General features: G+C 34.7%; 1 long non-coding RNA gene across 1 annotated transcript in view; it reads left to right on the top strand.

Moving 5' to 3' along the window:
* The first annotated feature begins 1,260 nt into the window (after positions 1–1,260).
* Positions 1,261–22,374, top strand: part of LOC148125026 (uncharacterized) — a 62,100-nt gene continuing 40,986 nt past the window's right edge. Inside the window, exon 1 of the long non-coding RNA XR_015744656.1 lies at positions 1,261–1,386. This is a non-coding gene — a long non-coding RNA (uncharacterized LOC148125026). The remainder of the gene's footprint in view (positions 1,387–22,374) is intronic.

The following is a 22,374-nucleotide window of genomic DNA, read 5'->3' as shown; positions in this document are numbered from 1 at the left end:
CCAACCATACTGCATAATAGCCCAGGATAGAGGTGGACATGGGAGGTTACTGCTCAACCTTGTAACTACTTGGAGAGCTGCAGAAGTTCGTCTGATGATGTCATTAGGATGGATGTGGAGTAGACAATGTTTTTTTGGGGTGGGGGGAATTTCTTCTGGAGGGATGTAATACTATGAATGGGCGTGGATGATTTCTGGGAAGCAAATTTACTGTATATAAAAGGCAAATTTCACAGGGATGGAGTGGACATCAACTATTTATTATTATGGTTGATCACACAGTCAGCCAGATGTTTAGACTAGATTTGGCATTTTGTCTGTCTAGTGAGTCTTTCCCAAAAATCTGGGTTAGGCAGATGTTGATGTGTGTGATATTAAAAGTGCTTTTTGAAATTTCCTGATGGTGATTTTATCAATGCCGATGTTGTTCAAGTTGCTGATAACACCCAAGGCACCTATTACTTGTTGCTTTACTTTACTATAGTTATTCTACTATGTACAGAATACTTTGTATTTTGTGATTTGCCCCAGTTCTTTCTCTTGTGTTCTGATGTCTTCAGGCACTGCAATGTCCACTATCTAGGAAGATTTTTTTTCTTACCAACAATTGCTAAGTCTGGGGTATTATTATTAATATCAAACTAGGAATAACTTAATATTCCCAATTGTTGAAAATACTGCACTGCATCTTGACAAACTGCTTGCCAAGAAGGGCTAATCTACATTTTATCTGCAATGCATCAGTGGTTTAAGTGCAACCTGTTTTAGCATCTTTCAGAGAGAGCTGATGCCAGGAAAAAAGAATGCTGCATCCATTTGTATCTCTAGTTGGCAACTGGCTCAGAAGTTGACATTTCTCTGCACTAAAACCGTTCCAGAATTCCTTCTATGAAAGCTTTTAAAGACACTTTAAGCAAGCAAGTTCTGAATGTTGACATCAGACCAATATGGAAATCTGCTGTCACTTTCACATCCATGAAGCACGGTTGTTTTTTTTTGCTTTGCTTCAAGATTTTAGCAGCATAGCATTTGTAGATACCAGAACAACCAGATACCCCAAATGGCTTTAGCAACTCTTCCTAAGTATATTACATTTCAAATAATATTGAAGAACATTTTTTAAAAAGCCAGGATCCCACAATATTAAAGCTTGTAAGATGCAGCAATTTAGCATGATTGCTAACAGTACTAAAAACTGACCTAAACTCATGCAAGACTTGGGTAAACTCATAAGAACTCTTACTCTACCAATCTCTCCACATGAGATCTCCAAAATGTCTCAAGGGATTTCAGGTGATTGGAGGGCGATGACAACATTATCATGTGACAGCATACAATGGCACTCTCCTCTCCAGTAATTGCAGCTTTAGTTGATAATCAGCTTTAGTTGAGATCCACAAATGAAAGAACTAGATAAAAAGTAAATGTAACCAATTTGGTCTCATGGTTAAGGCACCAGGCTAGAAAGCAGAAGACCATGAGTTCAAGTGCTACCTTAGCCATGAAAGCCAGCTGGGTAACTTTGGGCCAGTGATTTTCTTTCAGCCCAACCCCTCCCCCTCCCCCAGGATTGTTGTTGTTGGGAAAGAAGGAGGAGGAAGGTGTGTTGAATACGTTTACAATACCCAGTTATTGGTAAAAATAATAAGGGCAGGATGCAAATTAAATAAATAATAATAATAATACTTTTCTCCAACCTAGCTCCCTAGCAACGTTCAGGGTTTCTATCGGCAACATTCAGGGTTAAGAGCCCATCTTCCACGGATTTACTTGTCTATTTGGATGAATATATTTTAATAAAATGCATTTGATTTCTGTTCATTGCAGTGACCTGAGCGCTATGCAAAATAAATAAATAAATAAATAAATAAATAAATAAATAAATAAATAAATAAGTAAGTAAATAAATAAAACAACTCATCATTATGACATAGATCTCTGAAGGGAAACTTTGCTCAACCTTACTTCAGCATGTTTTTGTTTAATCATATGAAACATTAGGATAGTTAAGAGAAATCTGGTCTTTAATAAAAGCCTTGCACTGTTGTAAGAACATGGTGTTATTGTTTTTCAGGATTAAAAAAAAGGCCATTGCCAGGGCATATTTTGTTAAAACTCGGTCAGTCTGCCCCATTCATGCCAATCTGTAGAGATATCAAAAAATTATAACTGGGTATTTCTTTAATAATCTGGGTTAAATATAAATATGAAGTGCAAAGCAGAAAATAAGTGAATGGTTGCATAGATTCATATAATGGTCTAAGTGTAAAACATTTTATGGAATTTTATTTTTTTTTATTGTTTTAAAGACAAACATAGACAAACACAACATAAAAACATCAAACCATCTTCCCTATATGTACATACAGTGTGTTGGTTGGTTTACAAATTGTTTTGTGCTTTCATTTCATAGTCTTCACTTACAATTACATTGTATATGTACTCGTATTGTCAATCAAATATTCCCAAATACATTAATATCATTGTTAATCATTTGACTATACTATTATTTATTCATGTTTTACAAGATAATCCATATTTTACTTAATTTGTTTTATAACAGTTCATATTATCTTCTCAAATCTATCCTATAATCATTTTGTTGATATAATAATTTAAATTTCAAGCATTCACAGATGATCTGGTTTTCATTTTAGAAGACCCACTAGAAACAGCATTAAAATTGATAGAAAAGATAGAGGTATATGGGAAGGTGGCTGGTTTGAAAATAAATAAAGACAAAACAAAGATTTTGACAAAGAATATGTTATCAAGACAAAAGGAAGAATTGGAGGATGTTTTGAAAATCCAGGTCACAAATAAGATCAAGTACTTGGGGAAACATTTAGCACACTAAAAGAGAATAACTATATTAAACTCAAGTAGCAGATAGCACTAGATTTGGCGAAATGGGAAAATTTACAACTGTCATTAATAGGGAGAATATCAACAATCAAGATGAATATATTACCCAGAATTTTATATTTGTTCCAAACAATTCCAATTAGGCTTGGAAAAGATTATTTTGAAGATTTAAATAAAATTGTGTTGAAATATATATGGCAAGGTAAGAAAGCGAGAATGAAACTAAAACTTTTGCAAGATGCTAGAATAAAAGGAGGATTTGGTTTGCCCAATTGGGAGTTGTACTACCAAGCTACAAATTTGATGTGGGTTAAGGAATGGGTAACATTAAGAAATGCTAGATTGTTGACATTAGAAGGACATGATCTGTTGTTGGGGTGGCATGCTTTTTTATGGTATAAAGGAACTAAAACACAGGGGTATTTTAGAAGACATTATATATGGGAGTGGTTAAATTGGGAGAAGATTAAAAGACAATGTTATTTGAAAATTCCAGTCTGGCTGTCGACTATTGAAGCATTTTCGTATCCTATAATACACAAAAAGGAACAAACAGTTAGATATGGTGAAATATTGAATGAAAAGAGTGAACTTAAATCTATGCAAAAACAAGAGGAACAAGATATAAAGATGAATTGGTTTTCATATGTGCAAATAGATTCTAGGTATGATAAAGATTCTAAAACAGAAGGTTTCTATGATAAATTGACTGATTTAGATAAGATTTTGACAGGTACTAATGAAAAGGTGATTAAAACATTGTATTTATTAGAAATTAAACTAGAAGAAGAACAAGTCAAAGAAACAATGATTGCTTGGGGGAAGAATTTCAGATATGGGATTGAGCTAGAGAAATGGCAAAAATTGTGGTCTCAAAATTATAAAATGACAATGTCAACAGCATATAAAGAAAATTTATATAAGATGTTTTACAGGTGGCATTTCCCCCCAACAAGAATAGCAAGAATGTTCAAGAACAAATCTGAAAAATGTTGGAAATATCATTAGATACCTGGCTCATATTACCATATGTAGTGGACATGCGTGGATGCTAAAAGATATTGGACTAAAATCCACACATCGTCTGAAAAATGACAAAAAAACACATAGACTTGAAACCAGAGATATTTTTATTGGAAATTTTACCTGAAATATACAGTGAGGAATTGAAATATTATTGTAAATGTATTAATAGCAGCTAGGATTGTATTTGCTAAAAACTGGAAAAATGAGAAAATATCAATGCAGGAGGAAGTTATTAAGAAAATATTGGAATGTGCTGAAATGAGTAGATTGACATTTGAAATCAGAGAACAAGAAGATAAACAATTTTATAAGATTTGGAATCTATTCTATCAATGGTTAGACAATAAAACTTGGTAATGAAATATGTAGATTTTTAGAACACAATGAATATATAAAGATGTCTTATTTTTATTATATCAACATTTTATGGAATTTTAGCAGCTCACAGTTCTAAATGAGTTCATGGTGGCTGGTCTAGGACTAAATAGTGGAAAATTCTATAGCACTTCAATCAAGGAAGATTGTAAAAGTCAGCACATGCAGGCCTCATGCAAGCAAGCTGTTATAAATGGTATCTTTTGTGCATATTGAAATATAATGTGCTGAGTGTTAAGGTTTTCTTTTTATTTGGTTGAGTGTGTGAAATGGTCCCTTGATGTCAGAATTAGTGAAGTAGTATTTTAAATAAGCCTCACTAGTTTACTTTTTGGCAAACAGATGTTTATGAGCAGCCAAGCCCACGTGGCCATTTTTGAATATGGACCAGCAAGCCCAAAGTTGCTATTTTGTAAGAATGCCAACATGGTTTCAAACATTCAAATATGTCTAATGATGGGATTTAAATTTTTTTAATACCGGTTCTGTGGGCGTGGCTTGGTGGGCAGGGCAGGGGAAGGATACTGTAAAATTTCTAATCAGAGATGGTATTTGCTGATTCTCCGAACTACTCAAAATTTCTGCTACTGGTTTTCCAGAACTGGTCAGAACCTGCTGAATACCACCTCTGGTCCCACCAGCCAAAAAGTTGGATGTCTCCTTTGGAAAAAATATCCTTGCATGTAGGTTTGTGATTGCAAATCTAGCTTGTGAAGTTAAAAGATCTAAACATTTTCTTAATTTTGAGAGCACAGGATCAGAAAATTATCGTAAAATGTAGCATGAATTCATGCTCTTTATCACTTACTCCTCTTACCTTTCGAATTGCAACCTTCCATATGTCATGGTTATCACCAGATGATCCCATAGATATTGACTTCTACCACTCTTCATGGCTTTGACCAATGGATGTTTGATGTAGAAGAGTCTTTTTGCAGTAAAATAGAGAATGTGCAGTCTAGATTTACAGCCTTAGCTGGATCTATGTCAAAGGCACCATTGTCAGCCAACAGAACACAGGTTGCCCAATATGCTCCAGGTGCAACCAAAGCACACTATTCTATATAAACTAGGATCTTTCTCTTTCCTCTCTAATTAAGCAATGATCTTGCAAGCCAACATTATTGTTGACTGTGTTATGTTCAAGATTTCCATTATACTGGGATAGAAACTATCAATTAACAATGTCAGCTGCATATAAAAAAACTTGTATAAGATGTTTTATAGATGGCATTTTGTGCTGGCAAGGTTGGCAAGGATGTTTAAAGATAAATCAGCTAAATGTTGGAAATGCCACCAGGTACCTGAATCATAATATCACATGTGGTGGACATGTGTAGAAGCAAAAAATATTGGACAAAAATACATACGTGGCTGGAAAACAACAACATATTGATTTAAAACCTGAAAAATTTTGTTGGGGATTTTACCTGAAACTTATAGTAAAGAGAATGCATATTTAACTATTCATGTATTAACTGTACCTAGAATTGTATTTGCACAAAACTGCAAAAGTGAAGTGATTCCTACTAATGAAAGCGTCATCAGGAAAATATTAGAATGTGCAGAAATGAATAGGTTAACACTTGCAATTAAAGAGAAGGAAGAAACAGAATATTATATGATATGGGAACTATATTATCAATGGCTAGAAAATAAATATGAAAGTTAGAAACAAAAAGATTAGTGAAATATTGAAAATATTAATACAAATAAATACATTAAGATGAGGATTATGATATATTATGTAAATCAGTATTAAGTTAAGAGTATAAAATTAATACTAATGTAATGAATAAGGCTGTACATTTTAATTATTATTGCACAAAATATTTGTACCTAGACAATACACTGTTTAATGGAAGATGTATGGTTTGTATTAAAAATAAAATAAAAACATTACTTAAAAAAAAAAAGATTTCCACCATACATCACTCTCTCAGCTCGTTCCCTGTCTTTTTTTTTTTAAGTTTCACCAAAGAAATATTGGGAGTAAACCAAGAAAAAAAAAGTGATGTGAAAATAAAATGTCTGTCTATAGCTTGTGAAGGACCACAAAAATACATTCCCATATGTCTTTGAAAATAAAATAAAGTCTGTTTTATATTTATGAATTCATTTATTTGCATGCAGTCCCCACAAATAAAAGAGAATAAGGAGAGAGAAGGACAGTCTTAGATGTGACAAGAAAAGTTTTTTCAGGTCTATCTGGTATGAGAGAATGAGAAAATAATCTCCATTCCTAGAGAGAGAGATAGTTAACTTCTAAAGAATTGGTGGCTGAGAAGTGACTGAGCAAGAATATTTGAGCAAAGACATTTTCATTGTATTTTTATGCCTACTGTTGTTACCCCTCCCCCACCTGATGGAATTTAAAATTATATAGCATCTCCATAAGGAAAAACTGTCCTCTGTTATAACAGAGGTATCTGAAATTTATGCCCCAATTTAAGGAGGCAAGAGTGATTTCTAGATGCTTTCTACCAGTATTCAGCACTCTCTCTCTCTCTCTCTCTCTGTGTGTGTGTGTACGTGTATGCTTAGTATTCCATTTTTTTAAAAAAAATTGCAGTATCATGTCTATTGGTGACAGAAACATGAGAGCTCTCATGATGAAATAATAGATAGTTGCAACATTTAGAAAAAAAAAATGTTGTCTATCAAATGGATCCACTTCCTCCTCCCCCCTCTCTCTTAAAGACTAAATTTATTTTGCTTCTTTTTTTATAACAAGATTTAAAAACGTCTTGGAGGTTTTCTTCTTTAGTTAAGCTTTAATAGGAACAAAATATTGAACTCATGTAGTCCAACTGTATACCTCAATGTATGCCTAAGGAATTATTAAATTGGAAGAACACATTAATCTTTCTTAAAAGACATACATTCTTTCCACAAAGCCATTACTTGCTCCATTAGGGAAATCTTACTTAGTACCCAATAGTTCTTTGTGATCGCTCAGGAAAAAAAATACAGGAGATCTAATTACATACATCATCCATCTAATATCTAAAAATAACATTTTGCAATGCATAAGAATAGAAGTCACTGAAGAACTATTGTGAAGCTAGTAATCTGTGTCTGGCTTTGCTTATTTAGTTAAACCGTAATATAATATAAACATATAATATGTTTAATCCTGATCTGACCAATAATAATGGCTTGGATTAAACAGCAGATTTATTCCATTGCTTCTCATATGATGACTTAGCATAATATGTGAATTAGCTTGGTATGTTTTTAGACAATACAAGAAGGAATTGTTGTGTTGTAAATTGTATTGTAAATGCAAATTGTTTTATTGTAAAGGTACAGCTCTGATCACCATGATATAAAAAAGGATACTGAAATTCTAAAAAGTGTGCAGATAAGGACAATCAAGATGATAACGGGTCTGAAGGCTAAATTGTATGATGAACAATTGAGGGAACTAAGTATGTCTAGCCTATTGAAGAGAAAGATTGGGAGGGGGGGCATAATAACGGTCTTGCAGTATTTGCAGGGTTGTTACAGAAAAAAACGGGGTTAACCTGAGGACCGGACATGAAGTAATAGGTAGAATCTGCACAAGATGCTGGGAAAAATCACACTTGCAGTAAATATATGGATGAGTGAAAATGCACATCGAAACATGAGTATTAGACACATACATACAATCCCCATTTCTCCCCCCTCCTCAGTTGTTAGAAAACAGCCCAGAAGAGAATTTAACAGCCAGGAACTGGCTATTTTTTCAAATTTACCAGCGGAACTACAAATTTTTGCAACCACTTTAATAGAACTGCAACAGGATTAAATTTAGCATCATACTGAACTCAGGGACTCTGCTGTTTCCATTTTGTGTGCCTCAACATTTTTGAAGCGTTAACTAAACCAAAATCTTTCAGCATTCCTCTTCTTCATCTGATGTCTGAAATAATTTCAGTAAATCTTTTGAATATACAATTAAATATATCAAATCTATTTACAAGAAATGCTACATTAATCAATTATATTGGTTCTATTTCAGTAGCAACTACAGTGAAATTATGCTTCAGAGTTAACAGATGTGAGGCTTTTATTCCAATTAAATTATTTATTGACAGGTAGCAGATGGCAGTGTTTTTTCCATGAAATTAGCAGTTTAATTGGAGACCCATCTAAACCTGAATAGGTTGCTGAGATACAATACACAATCTGTCTGTATTTTTTTTTTTTTTGCAGAAAAAAATCCCTTTGGCATACATTATAGTAATTTAGTTATAGCCGTATAGTCCCATATTGAGATTAATCTATTTCTGAATCATGTCAAACTAACAGTTCCCCAGCCATGCTTTCATGATTATACTTAATATGCTATAATATGCTTTCATATTATACTGCAAATTATATTATTTTAAAGCATAAATACTGGTGTTTTAATATGTTTTTCTCAGTTTTCCTTGCTCCAATATGCATTTTATTTGAAAAATGGTATATATTTGGTATATATTTTTCTTAAATGACAATTACATCATAAAAGTAAGTGTGAAAGAGCTATTGTGTCTACTGTCTAGGTATTAATGCAGAGAATATAAATTCAATTTGTTTTTCTTTTAAGAAAAAGCAGACTGAACAAAATCCTTGAGAAGAATAAATCCATGTTATTTTATTCCTGACATCTATAAGTAGTCTGAGGTCATTACACACTGAAGAAAAGTTAATGGGTGTGTAAAAGAATAATTTAAGCCAAGTAGCCTTGGTCAAGCTCTCTGGAGACGATAAAATTGATCTATACTAGGGAAAGCAGATCTTAACCACTGTCGTATATTTTTACATTTTATTTCCTTGCAAGAGGGTCTCCTTTATTTATAAAGTCATTTAAAGTTAATAAATACATTGGATCCAGGCTAAGATGTTTTTTAATAGATAAAATCAATGTGATATATTTGTTGTGCCTAACTTTAAGCTTCTGTTGTCTTAATGGATCTGGGAAATCTGGATTCAACTCAGGATCTTCTCAGCTGCAGAAAAAAAAGCCAGGATCAAGTATCTGTGTCTCTGTGTCTGTCTGTTTGTCTGCACCCCTCCTGTGTGTGTGTGTGTGTGTCCCTTCAAGTCAGTATTGACACATCGCAAGAACCTGGACAAGTTCCTGCAGCTTTCTTGGCAAGATTTCCAAAGTGATTTGTCCTTGCCTTCTTCTTTCTAAGGCTGAGACAGCAGGACTGGCTTAAGGTCATCTAGCTAGCTTTGTGCCAAAGGAAGGATGGGAACTTACCCTCCTTGTTCCTAGCCTGCTGCCTTTAATCACTATACCAAACTGGCTATAAAAAGGGGGGAGACTTTGCTAGTCAGAATTAATGGAGTTATTATACAATTTGCATGTAACATCTGCAAAACTCGGCAAATCCTATTTCTAGAGTAGGGTTTGAAGAAAAACTTCTATACCCAATCTTGGCCAAACACATGAAAAGAAAACTCGTGGACTTCCAACTTCAGTGGGGTAATGATGAGTAGATGGGAAACCTTTGATTAAACAAAATTATTATTATGAAGTATGATTAATATGCTTATTATTTTGATTGCAAGTCATAACCCATAATGCAGAATTTAAATAAAGAACAACATTACAATGACATCAGCTGGTACAGTTCAAATGGAAATTTAAATTTGACAATTTAAAAAACTGCCATATATTGTAGAGAAAGTCTGCTTTTTCCCCCCTTTATTAGGTCTTGTTCAAGTAAATGAAAGAGAATTTGTTTTAGAATTCTTTTAAGATTTGGGGGCGGGGGAGTAGAAAACTCTTCTTGACTAGATAAAAAAAGAAATAAAATTAGAAAGCATACTCAAACTGAAGATACTGTAGACGCAAGGTAAGAATATTTCTGGAAAGCTAGAAAACAAACTGGTGTTGCATTAATTGAAAAAGAAAATAATCTTGTACTACTTTTGAACTAAAGTTCAAACTTGTTATGTCCTGAGAACTCTAGGAGTTCTCACTCAGGTCCACTCACTTTGCGTGGGCGTTCTTCCCTTCACTCATTGGTTGGTTCTCCCCAGCAGCCAGCTATAAAAGCAGGCTGCGGGGTCCAACCAGTTGCTGATTGCTGCGAGCCAGTTTCCAGGCGTGGCAAGCACGGTCAGCCCTTTATTGTTATAATAAAGTATTTGTTGCACTCATGCTCTGGTTCAGCCTCTCTTTTCCCAAACTTAACAAAACTAAAGTTCAAAAGTGATCAAATTCAAGTATTTACTTTCTCCTAGTTAGAAACAACTTATATGCCTCAACATATCACAAGAGCTTTTTCTAGAGCATATTTCAACCAAATAGCCTCCCTAGTAGGATGCTGTAGATTTCATGGGAGATCCATTTGAAGAAAGATTGTGCATTTGTGGAGCACAACTGTTTAAAAGATTGGACACACCCTTTTTGAATGCAAACTGTACTCTGCAGAAAAAGCTGCTTCCTGAGATTCTTATTTAAAAACTAAAAAAATAATAACGGAAATGAACCTGCATATCATTAAAAAGACTGCACTCTTTAGAAGAAAGGTCATTTAGAAGAGGACAGATGGGGGTTTAGGGGTGACAATTTATTACAAACATTTTTTTAAAAAAAATCTACTTGTATATGTAGAGGAAGAGCAAGCAGAGTTGGGGGTGAAGTTAAATGCATTAGCAGTAGAGAGTTCTTGCATTGCCACAAGAGATCCAAGTCTAGCTCCTTTGAATTCCATTGGCCCTTATCGAGCACCAATTTAATGCTGTTCATTGATCATATTCTGGTGTATAGGTATTAGCAATAAAACTTTCTGAGCTACAAATTGATTGATTGATGGCCCTGAACTTTTGTGCCTGACAGTATATTTGTATTAGTTTTATATTTTTGATATGGTCAAATGACTAAATTAATAAAGATGCCATTCTATTCTATTCTATTCTATTCTATTCTATTCTATTCTATTCTATTCTATTCTATTCCATTCCATTCCATTCCATTCCACTCCACTCCATTCCATTCCCTTTTATCTCCTTTTCATCTTTGTTATCTTTGCCATTAAGCTACAACTCTTCTTTGTGTCTATCCCTCATTTCATTGCAGAACAGAAATGAGATCAGAGCACTGACAACCATATAATTTATCAGCATGCAGAAGGCTTGCTGCATTACTATAATATTTACCCCCTGTCAAGGAATCCTTTGTTCTCATTTTTTAAAAGAATTTAATAATTGACTGATATTTTCATTCCTGCTTCAGGAAAAAAAACCACAATAACTTGTCAGCATTTAAAGGCAGGCATAGGGGAAATTGACTCTGCGGGAAAAGAAAGTACAAGCATAAAGTTGAAATATTGAACCATCTGAGTGCTGATAATAAAGATAAAGGAGGCTGAGACATTTCCTTGGTGGAAATAAGAACTCAGATTGTTTGAGTTAGTTTGAGGCAGGATGATTTTTCTGAGTGATTTAAGCTGTAAGTGAGGCAGTTTGCATTTGCACCTAGCCTGTTGAAAATGCTGATTTTATCGAATGAAGAAGCTGAGTGCTGGATACCAAGCAAATGGTTAATTTCTAGAAGGCCAGAAGCCAGTTAAGGAAAAGAAGAAGTGATTTTATAACACCAAGAAGATACCAAGCAGACCACATCAATGGAATGGAATGGAATGGAATAGAATATTAGAAAACAACCTTTCAAAGGTCAAACAGGGAGCTTAACTTGTGCAAAACCTTATAAACATGGTGAACTGTCAATTGATCACTTGTCAAGGAATCTACAAATCATCTTCCATTTGGCCTGCGTGAATTCTTTAGGAACGTAAGCAAGCTGCATCTAGCATAGCATTCACTTTTCTTCTTGTCAGTGTTTTGTGTGGGGTCAAGTGGGAACTTTTGCTGCAGATACCAGAGATGAAACCTGTGACCGTTTCTATTCTGCCATTCAAAATGGCAAATCCAATAGAAGAACTGCATTCATTATATTTTCATATTTTTTTGAACAAATTTTATTAATTTTTTAAAAACAATACACAAACAAAACATAGGATGTAGTAACATAAAATATCTTTTCTAAGAAACAAATAAAACATCTTATTTAAAAACAAGATAATTCCAAATTATCACATTTACAAACACAATTTAATATGTATATTTATCTTGTCTGTTCAACTTCATATCTTTTCCCAACTTCTCTTTATTGCTCCCTTTCCTTCTATTTAATTGTATTTCTTTTGCCTTAAATTATATATATTCATTGTATATAGTTTCATTAGTTCTCTTCCAACATCCTTTCAAACATAGACAAACATTACACAAAACATAAATACATAAAACTTCTTTTTGGAAAGCGGCTTACCCCGGGTTAGATCTTTTTGTACAGACATAAATCAAATTTGTGCTCACTTAACATACTATTTCATATCTTATTTAACATTCTATATTTTCTATATATTTTCTCTCTCCTATTCACTCTTTTAATTCTATTTTATTTATTTCATCTCAATTTGAATAATTATACTTGCATCTTTTGTCCATTCTCTTTCAATCATCTATTTATCCCTTCTTTCTAATACAATATTTCTCCTGTAAACACTGGTTGAAGTATGACAACTTTTAATCTTTCCCCTAAATTTAACACTTAAAATAATACATATTTTCCATACTGATTCTGCTTCGTACATTCTAAGTACTACATTTCAAAATAATAAAACAAGCAAATAATATTAAATTTAATAAGTAGTAATAAAACCAAAAAAGGAATGTTGAGTTTGTAATATAATAGGAACAATGTTTCATAGAAAATTAAAGTCTATTATTAAATCTTAAACATTTTCATAGCTTCCTTTTAATGCATTATTAACTCATGTAATATTTTAGTTTTCTAACTCAGTTTCAAATACTAATATCTACAACACAATCTTATGTACTTTTGCAGAATCATTTTTATAAAATTATATCTTACCCCTTATCTCTGAAAAAACCTGTTTTTTAACATCTTGTTTAAAACCTTTATGACTTCTCTTTCCTTTTCCCATTCCTTTCTTATCAATTCTAGCTTTTTGACCCCCCCCCATCTCTCAAATTTCACTCTCTTAGTCTTCCCTCTCTGATGTATTTCTCTTTTCTGTTGCTTTCTGACATCATATCGATTTTTCATCTTATTTTTCCTTTTCTTGGTTGCTTTTTTAAATCCTGAGTTCACCATTTCCTTGCCCCCCTTTCGCTTTTCTTCCTCCACTAAGAGTATTTGTCCATTAAAGATGGCTTCTTCTTCTTTATCCCAGCCTTCCTGTCATTGTTGTATTTCTTGATAGGTAGAAATCGCCATTTCTAAAAAGTGGAAAATAGATCCAGAAGAGCCCTTGCCTTCTTGTTCCTCTTCTTTCAATTTTTGAAATTCCATTTGCAATTCTACAAAAGATAATGCCATTTTTTTTAAAAACAACCCAAATGTTTTTAATCTTTCAAGAAATAGTTCACAAAAATCCCAAAGTCACAAAGCAAACCAAATCAGAGCAAACAGTTTCATTTAGCACTTTCTTCTTTCTATATTTTCTCTTCCTAGGGTAGAATTCAAATACACAGTTCCAAAGTAGTCTTCTAGAAGTCGTAATATCTTTTATCTCTGATCTTATAAACTCAAAGCAGTCTCCTTCAGTACAATCTTAAAATAAGTCTTTACCTCTTCCCTTCCACTTATAGCAAATACAAAGAATTTTAGATTTTTAATTCCAGTGTCCAGAAATCCTTTATCCCCTTGGGTTTAAATTTCAAGTTAGATTACCTTCTATGCCCAAGTAGGTTTTCCAGATTTCCATCTGCTATTTCTGTGGGAAGAGAGAGTGAAAGAAAATAACTTTCCCTTTCCAGTTTTCTTCCGCCGCTTTTACAATCTTCTTTGGGAGACAATGTATCCTTCAAACGATTTAGTTTCCAGGGTGTTTAGAAGTTTCTTGTTGTCCCGGTTCAGCCAAAACTTTTGCTTTCTCCTACTTCCTCCTGCATGAATCTTACCCGGCTGCAGGCTTCTTTGTGGCGGCCATTGCTGACTGCCGCTCCACCGCCTTTGGAAAAAGGGGTTTTGCTGGCTGAGGAGGGGGTTTGCGATACTCCCAATCCCCAATCCGGATCCCCTCTCTCTTCGGTTGCCTCTACGGGGCAACCATATCCTCCATATCCTTCTGGATCAGAGGCACCTCAGCAGCGAGCGCTGAAGGAATCGCGGAGAGTCGCAAATTCCTGCCACTGCCGAAGCCTTGCAAAACCAGAAGCCCATTATATTTTCATTTTTATGATCCTAATTCTGAGAGGATGTTCTGTTTTGTAAACATATGCTAATGACTTATATGGGATATCAATCCAAACAGTACATGAAAATGGAAGTTGCTTTCTCATGCTAATTCCTTAAGATGTATATTTTTGTATTTTATTTTTGAAGCGTGAATTGCAAACTTTGGGGAAAGATGCACAATCTGGAGGATGATTGCTTTCCTCTCAGTTTATGCAACTCAGAATACAATTTGATTCCACAAGTAAACCAAACTCTAAACCAACATCTTAGAAGTGTGGTGGCTCAGGGGCTTAATGAAGCTGGAGATGGTCTCTGCTTCAGCGGTTTGAGCCCTACTACTGTATGGCAGGGTGAGCTTCAGTCATTCACCTCAGCTTGTGTTTATCTAACAGTCTGTGTGAGTAGATAAATAGGTATCACTTCAGTGTGGAGATGAGCTGGTGCTCCATAAGGCAGTCAGATTCCTGAACCTCTGAACCTTCCTGGCTTCAGGGTCCATTTGTGAGGGGGCATAGGATGACGCTTCAGGAAGAGCTGCTTGTTTTTCTTTCTGGTGTGAAACCAGCTCACCCTCTTGTGGTGCACCTTGGGAACACACAAACATTTCCTACAACAGAGCTGGTAACTTGGCAGCCAAACTACTACTCTGCAATAGCATTGTGGTCTCCTGACTAATGTAACAATACCATACAACAAAAACAACAACAATAATAACCAACATCTTAATTTATATTACTTTCTACTCATCTTTGCAACCACATATATTAAATTTGGGTCAGATGGTTTGCCTAAAACTAATGTGGTGGGATTCAATTTTTTTTACTACCAGTTTTGTGGGTGTGGCCTGGTGGGCATGGCAGGGGAAGGATACTGTAAAATCTCCATTCCTACCCCACTCCAGAGGAAAGATATTGCAAAATCTACATTCTCCCGTGCAGGGCAATAAAAGAAGACCCAGCCAAATTACTAAAAAAGATAGTGAATACTACAAAGTCTGGAACTGTTGGTACGAATGGTTAAAGAAAAAGCAACATTTGACAACTGAATAAGTTATGAAACTATGAAGGTCGTGCGTTTAATCATGAAGCATTTTGTGAAATTAAAACATTAAAAGAACGAGGAAGGTATTGTAACAAGGTAGATCACGTCAATGTTATGGGGTAAAAGAAAAAAGAAAAGAAAAATGTAACCAATGCTCAATACCTGCTGCAAAATGTATATATGTATATATATATATATTTGTTTATATGTTTGTTTGTTTCTTTTTAAATGTTTTGAATATATGAAACTTAAATAAACTTTATTTAAAACCTAAAAAAAAAAAAAGAAGACCCAGCCAAACAGCAGGGACTTGGGAGGCAAAAAATAGATGGGGGCGTGGCCAGTCAGAGGCAGTATTTGCCAGTTTTCCAGACTACTCAAAATGTCCACTACAGATTCTCCAGAACTGGTCAGAACCTGCTGAGTACTACCTCTGGTTCAGTTCACTTCCTGGAATGAAGAAATATTTTGAAAATAGAGACATCAGCTCCAGTTCCTTACACAGGCAGAAGGAAACACGTTCACTTGTTTTTTTACAATGGAATTAATTAGTGGTGATTAGTCAACCCTGAGTCAGACATTTCTGCAGCAGCCCTGGACCTAGATACTAAAAGTTAAAATTGAAGTGAAATAAAAGATTGGACTTAAAGAACAAGGTGAGAACAGGAACAACAGCAAAACACTAAGCATCTGACTATAAATAGAATTCACTGCTGTTCAGAGCATTCTCTATCTGACTCGAAGGAAAACAAATATGCATTCAGTTCATTTGATCCAGCTTATTTGTTGCTATGCCATTTTTTTTGCCCAACTCATTTGGTAATCATAATAATCTTATAAAATAGGTTATGCTTGTACAAATAGTCCAGTGGGTTTAATTGCTGAATAGAGATTTGAAATTGATTCTTTCCAGTCCTTTCCTAACTGTGTAATAACTACACTAAAAATACTTCAGGGGAATATTAGAATATATGTGTCAGGGGAAAAGAAAAGTTTATTTAAAATTATATTCATTAATTTCTCTCCCCTATATGTATATATTGTGCTAGCAGATAAGCAAAGGTAACTTGTTTGCATTGTTATGGGAGATGTTATTTGCTTGATTGTTTTAACTTTGCTCATCAAGTCTGATGCAAATGTATCATGTTAGAGCAAATCTATACCAGTAGAACTTGGGTCATTCTACCACCACTGCAGCAATCTTCTAAGTTGTTCATATCATATATCATATCATATCATATCATATCATATCATATCATATCATATCATATCATAGCAAGAGCTGTGGTGGCGCAGTGATTAGAATGCGGTACTTCAGGCTACTTCTGCTGACCACCAGCTGTCTGCAATTTAACAGTTCGAATCTCACCAGTCTCATGGTTGACTCAGTGTTTTATCCTCCCAAAGTCAGTAAAATGAGGATCCAGATTGTTTAGGGGGGCAAGATGCTGAAAACCACTTAGAGAGACCTATAAAGCACCATGAAATGGCATAAGTCTAAGTACTATTGCTATTTAATGATTTCCATACTTCCCAGCCAGTGGTGGGATTCAAATTTTTTTACTACCGTTTCTTTGGGCATGGCTTGATGGGCATGGCAGGGGAAGGATACTGTAAAATCTCCATTCCCTCCCCACTCCTAGGGGAAGGTTACCACCAGTTCTCCAAACTCCTCAAAATCTCCACTACCAGTTCTCCAGAACTGGTCAGAACCTAGTGAACACCACCTCTGTTCCCAGCTATATATTGAGTTGAATTCTCGATAATGCTGAAAATACACATTCCAATCCAGTTCCTTCTGTCCTTAAATTCTGACAGCAAAATGACCTGGCCATATTCCGATTATAGAAGAATTAAGGGTGGAGAAATAAGACTAAGAACAGTCTAGCAAATGTCTAAATTTCATGGATTATAATGCCAATGTCCTAGCACTGAATTTAATGAAGGCCAATAAGATATTCCTGCTGAGAAAGCAAATGCAAAATGATCAGTAAGGGCAATGAGCAATTTTCTGGTTTTATCAGCCTGAGTAAACAGTACAGAATGATAGTAGGCTAAAATGATAATAAAGGGGAAGATTTAATCTGTGCAATCATTAATTGCACTGGAAACTAATTTTCCAAGTATTGGGAATTACAAAAGAGAAAGGATAATGTTTTTTTTAACTTTAAAAAAAATGTAGCTGTCATGATAAAAAATGGTTGATTAAAAAGCAGAAGGAGAATAATCTTGCAGTTGTTTAATGCTATAAAGTATCCACAAGGTCCTTTCAAAAGATACCAATTTGTATATTTTATTTTTATTTAAAATTGGGGGCCACTGACTAGCTCACACAGTGATTGTAGGCAGTTCCTAACAATCAATAAAAACAAAAATAGACAAATAGGTGCCAGACCAGACATATGACTCAATCTCATTGAAGCCCAATGCTTGAGGTAAGAGCCAGATCTTCAAATGGGAGATTATTGCAAATAGCTGGGCTCGCTACAGAGAAAGTACATCCCTAAAATTCTACCATATTATAGTTCATGAGGAAAAGGACCTGGAACATGCCTATCCTATCTGACTTACTGGGGTGACCAGATGCCCAAAGTGAGAAATAGTCTACAATTTCTATTAATTATTGGACCAACAATTTGTCAGTTGTTGGACCAATAGCTTATTTTTCTTACTTTTCCAACATTTTAATTTTATTTTATTTAAAGCATTGATTCTGATGCCCTGGGTATATTCAGGGATATAAAAGGGAAATAATAGAAACTAAAAGTTTATTTATTAAATTTATATGCTGCCGAACTCACTGTCAAGTGACCCAATCAAATATAAGGACATTATTTTTATTTGAAAGATATATTCCAATATCTAGCTCAAATAGAATATGAAGGGAATATTATAAACTTTATTTTTGCTTCTTATATATTTCAGAAAGGATGAATCCCTAAATGCAACTGTGGTGTGACACTGCATTGAACACCGCAAAGAAAAAGTTCCCATTATAGGTAGTTCTCACTTATCAACTGCTGTTTAGTCACCGTTCAAAGTCACAACAGTGCTGAAAAGATAACTTCACAACTAGTCTTCACAATTACAACCGTCAAAACATCCCATCAGTTATGACATCACCATCTGCATGTTTCACAGTCAGCATTTCTGACAAGCAGAGTTAATGGAAGAGCTGACAGTAAAACCACAAGTTGTAGGCACAGTCTTGCTGAATAACTGCTGCAGAAGTAAGTCATAAGCCTTCCAGTAAAAGTGGCCTGGAATTTAGATGATCATCTCCTTCTCTGCCTTCTCCTTCTCTTTCTAATTTCTCCTTTTCCTTCTAGTCTTTCCAATTAGTCCTTTTCCTTCTCATCTACACATTCTCCACTCCTTCCCAGTCCTGATGCTGTTCCCTAGTCTGGTCATGAAATGTCTGCAAGAAAATAACTAAGCTCAGGGAGCACCAAGGTCCCCAAAGTTCTCCTTCTCCTTCTCCTCCAAGTTAGTCTGAGTTGCCTGGATAGGTCCCTGTAGTTGGTAAGATTTTGGAATTGATTTGCTTTCTCTCCTCCTCAGGGTTGAAAGAGAACGACTGGCTCACGGCCACCCAGTTGGCTTTGTTCCTAAGACAGGAATGGAACTCACAGTCTCTCAATTTTTAGTCTGGTGCCTTAATCACAATTCAAAACTGGCTCTCTAGATCTTCTTGGTCTTTTTTTAACCACTGCACTACTTTCATTCATTAATAAAAGACTACAGTAAGAAAGATTGTATACCACCCAAAGGTCTAGTGATTAAAAAAAATTTTTTTGAGTGCGTGGAAATGGATAAATTGACTATAGAACTAAAAGGTAAAGAAGATTCTGAATATTATGCAATATGGGAGAAATGGTATGATTGGATAGATAATAGAAACAAGAAAAGGAAATGTATACAATAGACATAGAAAGTATAGAAACATGTATAGATGTATAGATTGTATTGGACATGAAATGTAGTTGTATAAAATGCATAGATTGTATACATTTAGAATGTATAGATTGTATTGGACATGAAATGTAGTTGTATAAAAATGTCACAGTATTGTTTAATGTGTGATTGAGATATGTAATAAGAAAAATCCAATAAAAATATTAAAAAAAACCCACTACAGTATGCTGCTTAAAAATTGAATATATTATTACAACATCTTTTTCTGGGGTATAGTGTTTTACAGATGTGCTCATATTATACCATCAAACAAAGATGATAATGAAGAAAAGGATCCGGCCCACTCTTTGTTTTTCTATATGCACCTGGGCTCTATTAAACGGCATACCCACATATCTTGATATAACCAAACATAACATTGCATAGACTTGTTTTAGGGGAAGTAGCTCTTCAAAATAGTAGTATTGCACATAAACACACATGCACATCTATAAAAATATAAGCAAAATAATGATGATCTAGTTACACAGGATGCATCAAGTTTAATGTTAAGATAGAGGAGATGACCAAGCTAAGCCCAGTGGGTGAGACAAGTACATCATCAGTCTAAAGTCCTTTCATGCCCAGAAGAGATCAAAGTCCAGCTGACCTTGAATTCCATGGACTCTTATCTACCACCAATTTGCTTTGTCTGTTAGTAGTTCAAATTCTTGTAGTGAGTTTAACTTTGCAATAAATCTATATTATATATTCACTTAAATTGCCCTAATTTCTTGATTTCCTCAGCACCTGACAGGATTAGATAATACAACATTCTAAAATCCAGAGACAAACGTGAGCAAGGAACTTTCTGGAATCTTCCTTGGGATCTTGTATGATCTCCATCAATTTGGTTTGGAGCAGGTAAAGGAGAGCCTAATTATTACTATCTTGAAAATGGATATGATTCTTTTAAAATATTCTTAGGAGAATGTTTGATTTATTTACCCTAAAAATATTCTTAGGAGAGCTATTTCATTTTTAGGAGATGTGACCACAAAACATTTAGTAAAGTGCTATTGATTAAATTATCATAAAAGGATTATAGAAACATATAGTTATACACATATGGGAATTGGGACTCATCGGGGTGGCCATATCTATATAAATGTGAGGAGGAACAATTATCTCCATTGTTGCTTTATGAGTACTAAAAAGTAATAAGACTTAGAATGAAAAAAAATGAGATAACCCACAGGCCAAAATTCCAAACTGATTTAGAATTATTCTTGAGGTAAAGTAGAGTAATACTGTATTTCAGATCAATCCATTTCAGGAATAATCAAGCAGAGCTATTTTATAAAATATTCCACAAAATGCTGACGTTTGCTCTTTAGCGTCACACAGTTTTGGCAGTTGAACAAAATATATTATAGATTATATTTTTACAGCTCTCCCAAGGCTGCTCCCATGGAAAAGGCATATTCAATGCTCAGCACTGAAGTGGCTCAGCATACAAAAAGAAAATGCAATCAATTTGCATTAAAAGGGTTAGACACCTGCTGCCTTGAACATAAGGCCACCACAGGTCTGCTCAGGAAGTGAAATGGTGAGCCAAGAGTTAAATGTCAGCCTGGAATCAAGCAAAAAATATTTTGCACGTTGCAACCTGGTACAAGAAACATAGGAAAAACTGTCATAGTAAAAACATTGGCACTGATTGGCTGTTCATAACTACAGTTTTGACACAATAATCTTCATATTCTGCCTGAAATTCCATAGACTAAACTTTGGTAATTTCTAGTTACAAAAGAGGTTTGCTCTTGCTAAGCCATTTAGGCTTATGACCAACGATGGATAAATCAGCTTTTTCTGTTTCTGTTTTTTTTGTTTTAACCTGAAATGTTTTTCCTTCCATTTATATTATGTGTGTGTGGGAGGGGGGGTTGTGCTTGTGTGTATGTGCACCTTTGAGTCAGTGTCAATTCTGGGTGACTATTTGAACAAATCCCTGCAGTTTTATTGGTAAGATATTAGAAGTGGTTTGTCATTACCACCTTTCCAGGATTGAAAGAAAGTGATTGGCCAAAATCATCCATGAGCCTTCATGACTAAAGCAGAACTAGAACTCATGGTCTCCTGGATTCTAACTTGATTCCTTAACCTTAACCACTTGATTCCTTAACCACTACACCAAAGTGGCTCTCATATACACATATATGCAACCTGTTAAAGAAGAAGAATTTTCCAGGAAAATAAATAACAGAATAACAGAGTTGGAAGGGATCTTGAAGGTCATCTAGTCCAACCTCCTGCTCAAGTTGGACACCTTATACCATTTCTGACAAACCTCTGCCCAGTCTCTTCTTAAAAGTTTCCAATGATAGGGAGCCCACAACCTCTGAATGCAAGCTGTTCTACACTGGTTGATTGTTCTCACTGTCAGACAAGGTTCTAGGTTGAATCTCTCCTTGATCGATTTCCACCTATTGTTTCTTTTTAAAGAGGGTGAAGATGAAGTTGACAAGGATGAAGCAATCATTCAATACAGCTTTTCCACATGGTTAAATAAAATAAACAGAATAAGTTCCTTATTATTGGCCTAAGGTTTAAATGAGAGTTGGTGTAAAATAGAAAGAAAACATAGAAGTTGCTAGTGACTGCAATGCTTTCCACTCACACTGGACCAAGCATCACTTAGCAGCTATCCATCTATTCAATGTTAGATGTGCTTGTCACATAAACCATCACTATTACATCCAGCTAATGAATTATCTGTCCAGTCACAAATGCTTGCACAGGAATAGATTGATTTAGTTTATGTGAATAAACCTAAATCTTGTGGGTTTATTTTCTGTAAATGCACAGCAAAGTCCTTACCTGTTGACATTTTTAATAGATTTCTTGAAGATCTATGAAAAAAG

Source organism: Pseudonaja textilis, chromosome 9 (genome assembly GCF_049901715.1).
Source record: "Pseudonaja textilis isolate UNSWEBS1 chromosome 9, rPseTex1.2, whole genome shotgun sequence".
Taxonomy (NCBI): Eukaryota; Metazoa; Chordata; class Lepidosauria; order Squamata; family Elapidae; genus Pseudonaja; species Pseudonaja textilis.
Note: the sequence above shows the minus strand (reverse complement) of the source record. Positions and strands in the feature narration are given on the sequence as shown.